Source organism: Marmota monax, unplaced genomic scaffold (genome assembly GCF_021218885.2).
Source record: "Marmota monax isolate L192 unplaced genomic scaffold, Marmota_monax_Labrador192_F-V1.1 WCK01_AAM20220418_F8-fsc00002, whole genome shotgun sequence".
In the NCBI taxonomy this organism is placed as follows: Eukaryota; Metazoa; Chordata; class Mammalia; order Rodentia; family Sciuridae; genus Marmota; species Marmota monax.
In genome coordinates this window covers 33139775-33152792 of record NW_026693571.1, presented here as the reverse complement: position 1 = coordinate 33152792, position 13018 = coordinate 33139775, and positions in this window count along the sequence as shown.

The window sequence follows — 13018 nt, the reverse complement described above, 5'->3', positions numbered from 1 at the left end:
CACTTGCTTTGGACATGTGAAGCACTCACTGGGTTTGATCCTCAGCACCACATAAAAATAAATAAACAAAATAATGATATTGTGTCCATGTATAACTAAAAAAATATTTAAACAAAATAGGAAAGAAAATAAACCAGATTATGGCCTGTTTCTCATTAAAGGAAAACAACTTGTAATAGGTCTGCACTGGCAAGTGGACTGTTTTATCTTGAATAAAGTAATAATAATAAAGTAATAGTAATAATCAATGTTACCAGGAAGCTCCTCGTTGCTAAATCCAAGGTTTATATTCAATCTTCATCTTATCTGACCTTTTGAAATTTTGATTATTACTCTGGGCGTATTAATTGCTCATTGGGGAATTTTTTTATTAATAAAAATGATAAATGTGGTGATTTTCCCTAATTTCAGTCACTGGAAAGTAAAACTGGCCTAAAAGAATAAATTTAAAGGAGGACAGAAATAAAGTTGTTTCTTGGTATCATGGCATGAGTCTTGTTTGTTCAACACCAGAGGTATCTACTTCAGCTATGGTAATACTAGCCTTGATCTAGTATGTTCCTTTGTCTCCTTTACTATATAACTCCTTGATAGAATGAGGTACTTACTACCTTGCTGCCTATTTCACTGAGAAAACAAAGCAGTCAGAATTTCCACTTGCTCCAACCTATGTTCAGCTGGACTTCTCTAACCCCCTCTCTCTCCTATTTTGAGGAAAAATTGTATTTGCTCTTGTGCATGCTAAAGCCTACACGGGTGTGTGAGATCCTGGCACCTCGAACTGAATCAAGGATATGACTTCAACTTCTCCTCTCTCCCGCTCCATCATTTTCCCCGCTTACTGCTGGATCATTTTCATCACCATAGAAACCATGTTTCAGATCTCCCTTTATAACTTTTCTCTTTATTCTCTCATGCACCCGGGTCACTTGTACTCTCATCTCCTTTCTCATCAAAATTACTCTGGAAAATGTCACCCTTGCTAAGTCCAAGATCACTACTCACAATACTTACATGATCTTTCAAAAGTATTTGACACAGCTGATGGTCCCACCCCCTGGAAACATTATCTTGGAGGAAGTCACATTGATGGCTTTCTTCTCACACATGGCTTCTTCAGCACTGTCTCCTTTGTGATCTTCCCTACATGTAGAATTCTTGAAAAGCCTCAAACCTTGGGACCTTTCCCCTTTTCTAAGTGCACTTGTTTCTTAGTGATGTTATCCAATCTTGTGACCTTAAATGTTATATAAATATACACTTCCCAACTATTTTAATTTGACTCTCCCTCTAGGTCAGAAGTCTCTCCCTGACTCCAGGTTCACATATCCAGCTGCCATCTCTACATTTCACTAGGAAGTATAATCACCCCCTGGACATGTTCAAAATCAGTGGCCTAAGCTCTCCTAGATATATTCATTTCCCCCCTCATTATTGTTAATATCAACCACATTCTTCCAGTTGCTCATGCCCTTAAGCCTGGAGTTATTCTTAATTTCTCTTTTTCACACTACACATCCATTTCATTAGTAAATTTTGTAAGACAAACCTTCATCTATTACAAAATCCAACCATATCTTTCCTCAAGTCTACCACCCTGGTTCAATCCTATCAATTGTTTTTGGGGGGGTACCGGGTATTGAACTCAGGGGCACTCAACCACTGAACCACATCTCCAGCCCTATTTTGTATTTTGTTTAGAGACAGGGTCTCACTGAGTTGCCTCACTTTTGCTGAGGTTGGCTTTGAACTTATTATCCTCCTGCCTCAGCCTCTGGAGCCGCTGGGATTACAGGCATGCACCACCACACCCCGCCTCGATCTAATTGATTCTTGATGCATTAATAGCTGTAGAGATCATCACCTCCTGCTTCTACACTGTCTTTTTGGTCTTTTTAAAATTTTTGTTATGAATCAATAAAAAGAAAATACTACAAATTCCCACCTTGTTCTTCAGTTTATATCACTCCTTTGCTTAAAACCTCCAGTGACTTTCATATTATTCAGAATGAAAGTCTAACTCTATAACAGTCCATAGGACTTACATGACCTATCCTACCCTTTTCTTTTTGAAATCATTCATGCTATCTCTTTTTTTTATCTTTGCTCCAGCACCATTGGCCACTCTGCTATTCAATGAATCTGAGGCATTCTCTATCCTTGTTCCTTCTTGTCTACTCTGTTGTTAGTTCTATGCCATCTTCTCAGAGACACCTTTCTTGTCCCTGAAAGTTGAGATTGCAACTCTATCTACTTGTCCACATTATTTTTTTTTTTCTCCATAGCACGCATCCCCAGAATGTTATGCCTTTTTTTTTTTTTTTTTTTTTTTGCTTATTCTCTTTCTCTCCATTATTGTGTAAGCTGTGTCAGAGCAGGAATTTTATCAAATGATAGTCTCAATACCTCAGGACCCAGTAGAGGTCCACTACATGATAATAATGCAAAAATATTTTTTAAAAGATTCTATGCTTTCCCTTGATCCTACTTTCTTCCTTCACCTGGACACACAGTGATATGAAGAGACATTTTTAGAAGAGTGTTTTGTATTTAACAGATGTCTAACAAATAAAAGCTGACTTATACTTAAAAATTAATTACATCTCAGACTATATCTATAATATGTACTTACTTCTTTGCATGCACACTGACAAGGTGAGCAAGGAGCAGGTCTGTATCAAGGAATAGGTACAGTTTTATTGCATAAGTTTATGTTTCTCAAAAAGTATTAGAAATTATTGAAGATTTTATATATCTTTCAAAATAAAAAATTGCATAGCAGAAATAATACATCACATAGAGTCGTGAAATGTATTTATATTTTTCTGATCTACTTTGGTAAGCTTTTTTTTTTTGGTCAAGTTCAGTAAGAGATAGTCTAATCATTATCATACATCATTAGAGGACAAGACTGGGAATTTCTGCTACAAAGGAGGGCTTTCTAAGTATTTATAGAAATAGGCAATTATTTTTACATGTTTTCAATGTTTGACACATTGCCTATATATAGGAGTTGGTTCAATAAAACTGTGTAAAAGGGGAGAGAATGTCTAATTACTCCTCAAAATTGAATTCTGAAAAGAGACAAACTGGTTAGTAAGCAATGCACACAGTTGAAATACCATTGCTTGCTTAACCCCCTGACTCCCTCTACACTCCTATCTTTCTTAAGACATATTCAGTAGGTTCTACATTCTGTTTACATACTAATCTGGATAAATATGTAAATGAATATTCATGTTGATTTTTTAGATGTTAACAGTTGTCTCCTAAGGACTTAAATACTATAAAACTGGAAAATAAAGAGTATTATTTCATGTACATTGTCAAGGAGATTGTTGGAAATTTGGAGAACAAGATAATCTTTCAACCGTCCTTTAATCAGTACCCCACTGACATTCTCATTAATAAAGCAGGGACACTCTTTTGCATAGCTGCAGGGGAAGAACACTGATAGGAGTCAACCAGAGGACTTTCATTCGTTGTTCACTTCAATTAATACCTGAAAGCTCTGTGGTTAAAGTGGGTTCATGGAGAATTTTCATGTACTTCTTATTTATTACTCACAACCACCTAATTTTCAAGGATAACTATGTTGTATTATCAAATGTGAAAACTTAGATAATCCTTAAGAGTTCAAGGGACTGAGCAGAGTCACAGAATTAATAGATAGAATCATTGATAACTGGACTTTCTATGCTGATACTGAAAGTTTTATTTTTCCCAAGACTCCTCAACTTAACATTTTCAATATGATAAATGTAACAAAGATGAGTAGCCATTATCCCTACTCTCCAACAATTTATAGATGGGTGGATTTTTTTAATCCATAAAGCAATAAAACATTAAAAAATAACACTGTAGGGCTGGGGATGTGGCTCAAGCGGTAGCGCGCTCGCCTGGCATGCGTGCGGCCCGGGTTCGATCCTCAGCACCACATACAAACAAAGATGTTGTGTCCGCCAAAAAAAAATAAAAAAATAAATATTAAAAATTCTCTCTCTCTCTCTCTCTCTCTCTCTCTCTCTCTCTCTTAAAAAAAAACACTGTAAAGATCTGAATAAGCATGAATGAAGTAGGGTTATTATGATTAGACATATGTGGGAACTTTATCATATAAATTTTAAAATTATAAGCTAATAGAGAATCTTCTGAAATATGTAGAATCTGCCCTTTTTAATCATTAAGAGAAAAATACAAAATTCTTTCTGTGTGACAGTGACATTGACATACTGGAATAAAAAACTCTCTATGAAGTTTGGAGAAATGTGACCTTTCAAATCTCTAAGGATTTCGTAAGCTTACAAAGGATCACTTGTGCAAATACTAGACCACCTCTGCATTCAGAATCAACACCAGTTATTAATTATTCATTTACCCATTTAGATTGGTAAATAAATAGTTTTACCAAATACATTATTTTCTAAATAAATAAGTTCTGAGAATGAAACCCAGGGTCTCACACTTGCTAGGCAGGTGCTCTACCAGGAGCTAAACTCAGCCCCCATCAATAGTTCTGCAAGTCTGGGGATCTTTCCTTCCTTAGATGAAGGGATCTGACAAAGTTTTCACTAAAGAACTCCAGTGAATTTCATCCATGGCATCCTTGTTATTATTCCTACTCTGTTCTTTTGTCCTTTAACTAATGATGACACAATTTATTCTTTACCCACTTCAGAGTTCTGTCATAGCATTGAGGTCTGACCTTATTTTCATTTCCTTGAGATGAGGCTCATGCATGTCCATCTTCTCAGAAACTGGAGTTCTCTTCTGTTAGGGTCTGTAAACAAGTCAAGATGGCGCCTGGCATTTTGCAGAGGGAATGGTTTGTGAAGTAACGCCAGAGAGCCATTAAGTGTGGAGATTTCCAAGGAGCACCATGTGCGCAGTCTTGCAGCTCTGCGAGAGCTCACTAAGTGTGTAGAGAAGGAAACCAAACAGCAGAGAGTTTTGAGGAACAACCTGAGCCTCATCGCTTTGGCTAGAAGAGCAAAGTGAGTAGGACCCCTTAACGGTCCTTCTCTTTTTGTGTGAAATCAAAAGAATGTCCGCAAGTTCTCTTTAGCTTCAAGGGTGTGTGATTCACAGTGATGGGTGCTACTCAAGGAAGAGGAGCAGAAAGCAAGCATCTCTTTCTATTCATGGATGCTCCTCTTTATCACTGTGCTTAATGTGCAGTTTTAAATTCTTAATTACGGCAAGACTCCGGAGTATTCCGAATGCTTTGCTCTGCATCTGAAAAGAAAGACTTTGATGTAAGCAATGCCATGCCGGGCAGTTGTTTAAAAATGTGATTTGGACATCAAGTTCTTGACCTAATATGGTCAAGGTCTATTTTAGACTCTTTCATTTGAAACTAGCACCAACAGATTAAAGAGGAGTTTGCATTGCAAAAAAAAAAAAAAGTGTGGAGATTCCTTATTGGTTGACTGCTGTATCTAGTTTATGATAATTAAGATAAGCTGTGTGCAATGTATATATACCCCTCCTGTCCTACAATAAACGGCTCCCATCCTGCTGTATCAATGTACACAAGTTGCTCGTCACCTCCCGGGTTATTTTGCTGCAGCCAGACTGCGACACTCTTCCTGAACTCCAGTAAGACACTGGGATCCCATTCTTAGTTTTCATTCTTTCTGAAAACTGCTACCTGCATCTTTCTTTTAGGAAAAACTGAAGACCTATTATCATGGGAAGTGGCACACAATAGGTGCTCAATATTTATTGAGGGGTGGCATAACAATAAATGAAGCCAGATTTAAAGTTAGGTAGTCAGTGTAGTTAGGTAAATCGGGTCTAATACCGAGTAAGATCCAAAATGGAGGCCATGTTGAGAATGAATTCCGGGAAAAGCTGAACAACTCTTGGAATGTTAATGAAGTCTGGGAAAAGCCCAAGGCCCAGAGCCCATCCCAAAGAAGTATTAATGAACAGCTCCCAGCAAACTTGAAGATGCTGACTCAAAAGTCCTTCCTGCCCAGATTACTTCTTTGGCCCACCTGTGCCCCACCCTTCGGGCCTTCCCACCTACATTCCATCACTGAAAAAAACTATAAAAAGGGGAACACATTCACCCTTCAATGGATTCCATCTCTTGGGTCCACTTCTGCCTCCGGGAGAAGTCTTTTCTGCTGTTCTTTAATAAAGCCTCTACTTTTCACTCTTACCTTGCCTCTGCGTGCTTCTCTGGTGTTATTCTCAACATTGGGGAAGCAAGGACTCATCACCGGTCAACAACAGTAACATAAATACACCAAAATCTTGGCCTTCAATAAAATTTAGAGTCTAGCAGAGAAAAACAAAAATATAAAAAAATCTAGTATTACAGATACTATAATTAGAAGAAGTATAATGCAAAGCTGGCAAAAGTATTTTTTTTTCCTACTAGAAAAATCAGGAAAGACTTCTTGGAGGAATTAAGAAGAAAGGATAAGATTCAATGAAGACAACAATAACTTAGTCCAAAAATGATGAGAAGCCAGATTTACATTTTCCAGACATAATGAGTCAGGTCCTTTGTATAAGGAAGGTGTTCATATTGAAGTTTGGTAAAAGACAAGACTGAAAAATTGGATAAATGATGGATTGGAGTCTCCTCTGTTTCTCCTTTGCTAGCAAAGCAATAAACCTTCTTTTTCTTTTTTCTCAAAACCGTGTCCTTCTTATTGGATTGGCATTGGGGAAAAGGAAATTTACATTTTAGAAACTTAAAAGTATCTAGAGTTTGTTGACCAGGTAACTGACCTAATTAGAGTGATGGGGGTAGGGCAAAGGACAGTCACTGTAGGTACTGAATGAATGTGTTAGGAAGATGGGGGCTTACTTAAGAGGAAATAAAATGCTAATACCTCCAGGGCACTTCTCCTCCAATCTGTTTCCAAGTTTACCTGCCTCCAGGGAATTGTTCCTCAAAACAAGGAATTGTTAATGAAATACCTTCTGGGCAGCTCCCTTCCTTCCTGTACCCCTGGAAGGCTTTTTTCTCACCTTTGACCATCTAAGCAAGATAAGAGGAGGAGGGGACTAAGAAGAAAGGATTAAAGGGGCAGGACAATCCCTCCCTCAAGCAACAACTTGGATCCCCCTCTTCTGCAGAAGAGTCTCTCTCTCTCTTTCTGTGTGTGTGTGTGTGTGTGTTATAACCTTGCAATAAAACTTTTTGTGCTTACCTCAGGGGGAACAGGACTTGGAACACCAGTATCATCTCTGGTCTCAATATCTTAAGCCTTTTTCTATTGATAGCAGTTAACTGGACATATTAGTTGAGGAAAAGAACTTGAGGGAAGGAAACTAGTTAATTAGAAACTAATTGAATTATCTCAGCATTAAATGATTAAAGTATGTTCTAAAGTAATAGGTATGTGATTAAAGAGAGAGAGAGAGAGAGAGAGAGAGAGAGAGAGAGAGAGGAACTAAATTTAGGCGATTAACTCTTTCTTCTTAAATCTCATAAAAATTCCATAAAGATATATTTTTTTAAGTGCACAAAATTGTAACAGTGGTCTACTTTATGCTTGAAAATAGCCCTTGCTGCTCTGCCACTGCAATTTATTTTTAAGATGGACATGCTTCTTTCTCTTTCTCTCTCCTTGCTCCTCCCTAATCTCTCCCATTCCCTAATCTCAGGGGAAACAGGCAAACACATCCTAGGCAGAGTTATCTGATCTTGAGTACACACCTACCATAGGAAGGAAGTAATCCAGACTTTGGAGATGGCACCAGAAGATCTCAGAAATGACAATCTCCCAAATTAACAAGTGAATTACAGTTCCAACAGGGAACACCTGGAATGTAGCCTTTGAATCACCTGTTTAAAAAACTCCTGCTCCTTCTGATAGGCAGAATCCCAGCCTTTGGGATAGGAGCCCCTCGGTTTCTCCTTTGCTAACAAAGTAATAAACCTTTTTCCTTTTTCTCAAAACTGTGTCCTTGTTATTGGATTTGTATTGGGAACATGGACCACGCTTTTAGTAACAAATTTACAAAAGAAAAATCAAAAGTAGGAATAAAAATCCTGAGAAAGAAAGAAAAAATGGAAAGTGCATAAGCAGGAAATGAAGTCTATGGGACTTTACAGTGTCTGCAAGATGGAAGAGTAAAGAATCAAGACATTCAGTCATTCTCTAGAATCCAGGAAAGATCCCAAAGTAAGAGGCATCAGGTTCCTGTGAAGCCTGGGAGGTAGGATTGGCACTCAACAGGAAGACTGGTTGAAACTTTTCTTAAGAAGCATTTAGTTCAATTATGGAACCAACCTAGATGCCCTTCAGTAGATGAATGGATAAAGAAACTTTGGTATATATACACAATGGAACATTACTTAGCATTAAGAGGGCTTCAAATTATGGCATTTGCAGGTAAATGGAAGAAATTGGAGAATTTAATGCTAAGTGAAGCAAGCCAATCCCCAAAACCAAAGGTTGAATGTTTTCTTTGATATGAGGATGCTGACTCATATTGGCAAATGTTGGGTGGGGGGAATGGAGGAACTTAGATAGAGCAAAGGGGAGAGAGGGGAAGGGAGCCAGCAAAGGGTTAGGAATGACAGTGGAATGAGTTAGACATCATTACCCTAAGTACATGTATAAGACATGAATGATGTCACTCTATTTTGTATACAACCAGAGATATAAAAACCTGTGCTGTATATGTGTAATATGAAATGAATTGCATTCTACCATCATGTATAACAAAATACAATAAATAAACATTTAAAAAAAGAAGCATTTAGATCAGATCTTTCCATTCCCTTAAATTTCCTCTGAGACTAGGTCAGTTTTACCTTGTCTCCACTCAACAGCATGAGGTTTATTCTCTGGAGAAACTTGAAACCCAGAGACACAAAACAGAAAGATGGGGGTCCATGCCACAATTAGAGGAATTTCATAAAGACCTACACACTGAACAGTGAGGCCCACATTATACTTAAGCTTCTTTCCTCACAGGTGGAAGGCTGGAGGAGTCATCTCTTTTGTACCTCGCTGGCTCAAGGAAAAAGTTTAAATTATAGGAGGAATTATCATTGATAAAACAATTGTGGGGCTGAGGTTGTGGCTCAGTGGTACAGCACTTGCCTAGCACAGGTGAAGCACTGAGTTCAGTCCTCAGCACCCACATAAAAAAAAATTAAAATGAATAAAATAAAGCTTAAAAAATTTTAAAAAAAGGTCTCTAATTTCCCTACAGAAAAGCCCACTAGTCAACAAGCCCTGAAATCACATACAATGCTTCTGATCTAGGTCTAGGGTCCTGTTTTTAAATATCAAAAAACAGCTAAGTATGAGGACAGCCATATCACTAACTAGGAATATAGAAGCCAAGCCTGAAAAATAATGTAGAATAACTAAGGCAAAGCAGGAAAAGAAAAGAAAGCACTCAAAGAACCCTTATAATCGAAAGCTTTAAAGCAATAAAATTATATGACATATTCATAAAAGTTAAATATTAAGACTAACAAATTTACATGGGATAGAGGTATTCTAGCATAAAAAAGCTCTTAGAAATTAAAATATGGAGGCACAGAAAAATTAAAATAGGAAGATTGGAATATAAAAAAGGGAGAATCTTCCAGAAGGTATGACAAAATGAAAAAATAGGTAAGAACAGATAAAATTTTAGAGACTTTTTTAACTTAAGTTAAAACAATCAAATTTTAACATCTCAAAAAGAGACAGAGGAGAAAAGGAAAAGAATAAGAAAACAGTGAGGTGTTTGGGCTGAAATATCTGGAGCTATTGATTAGAAGATCTGATCAGTATCTACCACAATAATTGATAAGACATTCACAGCAAAGCACAGAACTGTAAGATTTCAAAGAATTGAAACAGAAAAGAAAAAAACCATACCATCATAATGGTATCAACTTCCCCTAATAGAAATATTGGAAGCTGAAAGAAAATGTGACCATGCCTTAAATATTCTGTGAAGAAAAGCTCTCAATCTAGAACTATGAATAAACTCAGACAAATTATCAATTACATGAGAAGGTAGAATCAAGCTTTTCAAATGTTCTTATATGTAACTCTAATAAAAAAAAGAAAAAATTGCTTTTCATACACCAATTCTCAAGAACTATCAGATGAACTTTATTAGAATAAAAGAATAATCAAGAAGCATGCAGGAAGTTTCGAATTCAGATAGGACGTCTAAAAAAGGAGTGAAGCATATGAAACTCTCAACATGACATCAAAGGAAAAGCCCCAGAAGACAGCCAGCCTGCTATCTGGATCAGAGTTGTACAAGAGGATCCCTGAAAGAGAGTGACTAGGAGTAAAACAAAATTGTCATATTATATGTATAAAGTGTCAAAGAAGAAGTTACTCTTCTCTCCAGGTGTTTCTGCATGAAATAATGTTGAGTACATAAAAGACTTAATAAATAAAAATTAATCAATTACTAATCCTTGAGAAAACCTAAAATAACATAAGAAAGAATATGCAATCATGGCGTTTATGGAATTTGGGAGTGAATAACATTTATCTAAATACAATCGTAAAATGCTGACTGTACTTAGCCAAAAACTAAAATAATTAAGAGAATAGGGAAAGGATGAGAAAAGAAGAACATCGATATTTTGGAGAAATAAAGCTTTATTTTCTAAGGAAGGGAGCAAAGAACTATTACCTGAGAAATAGAAAACCACAAAATAAGGTATTTGCCTGCTTTTTATAGACATGGAGGTAAAACTCTGGAGAAATCTGTTAAAAATACCAAGCAGCTAGCACAAACTTTGTTTGATTTAGAGTTCCAAATGCATGTATTCCTATAGAGGAAAACGAAGTGAAAGCTAAAAATTCAAAGTGTTCCTACAAACGATATTTATCTCTTGGAACAGATCTCATGGATGGAAAGAAATGTGAAAGTGGCCCATTATTTTTGGCTATAAACCTTGTAGAAATCCTGGACACCATAAATTGTAAATCATGGGCATAAATTGTTATGGTTAATTTTTAAAAAAGAAAGGATAAAGTTTAAAAGTTGTTGAGGAAAATAATCTATGCAAAAGAACAAGATAACCAAATTTCGAAGAAAAGAAATTTAAAATTATACCATGATTCTATGCTTGGATGACTGGCAAGAATTTAGAAAATAATCATACAGGAGAGAAATCAGAAAGTATCAGGGCAATAAGACTGGTGTGATAGGAAGTATATTAAACAGACTGGTAGTCAGACAACATGATTTCTAATCCTTATTCCACCACCAACTAATGTGTGGTCTTAGTCAAGGGAATTTATGAGTTTATCTATAAAAAAAATTTAAAAGAAAAAGAAGTGTTGACAATAGCTAAGCTATGGAACCAAACTAGGTGACTTTCAACAGATGAATGGATAAAGAAAGCGTGGTATATACATACAATGGAATATTACTCAGCCACAAAGAGAGAAATTATGGCATTTGCTGGTAAATGGATGGAATCAGAGACTATCATGCTAAGTGATGTAATCCAATCCCAAAAAACAATGGCCAAATATTTTCTTTGATATGTGAATGTTGACTCACAATAGGCAATGAAGGTAGGGAGTAGAGGTTCACCAGATTTGACAGTGGGGAATGGGGGGGGGGGGGGAAGGAGACTGAGTGGGAATGAGAAAAACAGTAGAATAAATCGGCCATCACTTTCCTATGTTCATATATGAATACACAACCAGCATAACACCACATTATGTTCAACCACAAGGATGGGAAATTATATTCCTTGTGTATATGATACGTCAAAATACATTCTACTGTCATATATAATGAAAGAGAACAAATAAAATTTAAAAAGGTGCTGAACTCATTAGTTGGCACCATCCTTCAATCTGGCTTGAGGGCAACTTATTTTTACTACTGTGTTAGTTTTGACAGGGAACAAACCAAGTGGCTAAAAGCAGGAGGCCACAGGAACCGCAGAACCTAAGTTGAGAAGAGCAGTCAGATGATAGCAATGGCCACATAGAGAAATTCCTGGGCTAAAAGCATAAAATTTACAAAGAAAAGGACATTGGGATACAAATGAAAGACAGAACAAATCATTAGTAAGGCCTATGCTAAAAGGAAAACTAGAATAGTGGAAATGTGGGCTTCAAAAACAAAAATAGACAAGAAGGACAGTTTCATCGTTTTTAAAACCAACCAGTGTGAATAGTTTGGTGATATTATGAATTTAAAAATATTAAGAATGACCTCTGAACTTAAACAATTAATGAAATTTTGATATAAACCAAATTGAAACCAAAGATAAGAAACTCTAAGGTCTCATATCAAAGATAAGCTTCCCCCATTCCCCTTTCACTAAATCACTGTCAGTATCATATTATAGATGTTAGTAGTCAGGGCACTCATGTGAATAAAGGTAGGATTTTTATTTTTCACCTTTAGAAAAGTGGCAGTGATTGAAATCTTGACTGAAACCATGAATTTTTTATAATAGCCAGGTGGCTATTCAGCCAAGCACTACAAATCTATAAGCCCCAGCTGTGATCCAAGCAAGGTTAAATGAAAATAATACTTGACAGTATTTAGCCAAGCCCTATCAAGCATGCACATGCCACTTTCTTTAATTTATGTTTTATATAGAATTATTCATCCATACAGTAAAAACAAAAAACACATAAATACAGCACACATAAATACACATTAAAAAACACACATAAAAAACACACATAAATACAAATTCACTTTCCATTTACCAGTGGTAAAAACTCTTAATTTTATTGTTCTTCATTTCTACACAGTAACTACTTTATTTTATTCTTCTAATAAATCCTATATGCTATGTCATTGAAAGTATGTGATAATATAATTTGTACATTTTCTGTTTTTAATGGCAACAGATGGCACATATTTTTATACACATGCAAACACAGAGATATATAATATATGTGTATCTCTGTGTATATACATTTATATATGTATAGACACATTTTCATAAGTATTTCTCAACTTTAGGCTATATACATTCACAATTTTGTGTTATACTAGCATCAAAGTTATTAACAACTTTGTAAGAAAATTTGTAATTACTTTAGTTCAA